The 1529-nt window shown below is 44.7% G+C and overlaps 1 pseudogene; it reads right to left on the bottom strand.

The window, feature by feature from the left end:
* Positions 1-223: 223 nt before the first annotated feature.
* LOC103080121 (heterogeneous nuclear ribonucleoprotein H3 pseudogene) lies at positions 224-1236 on the bottom strand (annotated as a pseudogene).
* Positions 1237-1529: the final 293 nt, after the last annotated feature.

Here is a 1529-nt window from a genome sequence, read left to right as displayed (position 1 = left end):
GGTTTGAATATAAAAATTTATTTTTTTAAGTCAAAGTATGCAACAAATAAAACCTACAGAAAACAGATTTTCCCATCACAATCTGTTGCTTTACCAAATAATAGTTTGAAAACACATTCCTTCAGTCATTATAAAGTTCTTAAAATACAAAAGAAATTAAATCTGTAAGAAAGTCTAGTAGACCAGATGCTGTTGTCAGGACTTTTATATCGGTGGTTATGCTTCAGTACATCCCACGCCATCCACCTCCACTCATTCCACCTTGCCCATAGTAACTGCCACTGCCTCCACCACCACAGCCATAACCACCCAAGCCATCAGGAGTACCATATCCTCCACTGTAATTGTTCCCCATTCCCATTCTTCCGACAGATCCATAGCCTCCCTGATTATCCATTCCATCTCTGCCATAGGCTCCCATTCCAGAACCTCCCATTCCAGAGCCGCCTCCAGGAGTTGAATTCTTCAAGAAGAGTTCAGTGTATCGATGTTGCATGTTATCCTTATCTTTAGACGTGGCAGGTACTGCATCTTCGTGTGTCACAAACTCTACATCTGCTTCTCCTGTTGCTCTGCCATCAGCTCCAATATCAATATGCACTCAGATTGGATTTAGTGGTGAGAAGAAATTAGCAATGTCACTTTCAGTTGCATGGAAAGGTAATCCCCTCATATGTACAAGATGACCACCATGAAAACCTGAGCTTGCATCACCAGCTCCACCATAGCCATGTCCTCCCATACCTCTTCCATCTCTCATTCTGTCATCAAAGCCATCATTTTCATAGCCATAATTATTATAGCCACCATAGTCATCAAAACCTCCATAACTTCCACACCCAACTCCATAATAACCCCCTCTTCCTCCTATTGGTCTATCATATGGTCCCGGTTGCTGGCCCAGCAATCTTCTTGGTGGATCATAAAATCCTTTGATTTCACTCCTGCTACTTCTGAAGATCTCAATATACCTGTGCCCTATTCTTTCCTTGTGTTTCCCCAGAGCATTTTCTGCTATCTCCTTTGAAGCAAACTGCACGAAGTCCTCCCCTGTGCTTCTCCCCGGTAGTCCATCGTCAGTGTTATCCCATTTGGCACGATTTCCAACCCTTGAAAGAACTGAACTATTTCCTCCTTGCTGCAACCAAATGGCAGTCCATGAAGTCGTACTGTCCCATCATTAGCGTCATTTGGACCATTATGTTTCATAACCCAGTCCATCTCAATACCGTTTGATTTAAATGCCTGTCGAGCGACAGTAGCGCCGACTCCACTGCTCGCGGGGTCCGGTCGTGTGCAGGGAGAAGTCGCCCGCCTTGTGCAGCGCTCCCACAATGGTTCTTCCAACCGTCTCCGGCGGCAACCGCTAAGGGCTCCAGTATCCTTTATCATCCCCTTATGTAGCCAAGAGTCTGAAGAAAGGCCCAGGTGTAATTTGATCATGTTTGGCCAGTTTTATCTCCAAAACACTTCTTAAGTCAATCTCCTCTTCCTTCATGCCAGATACCACTGCCTTAGTTCAGTCCTTT

Source organism: Lipotes vexillifer, unplaced genomic scaffold (assembly GCF_000442215.2).
Source record: "Lipotes vexillifer unplaced genomic scaffold, Lipotes_vexillifer_v1.1 scaffold335, whole genome shotgun sequence".
In the NCBI taxonomy this organism is placed as follows: Eukaryota; Metazoa; Chordata; class Mammalia; order Artiodactyla; family Lipotidae; genus Lipotes; species Lipotes vexillifer.
The sequence above is the reverse complement of the archived record's forward strand: the minus strand, read 5'-3'. Positions and strand labels throughout refer to the sequence as shown.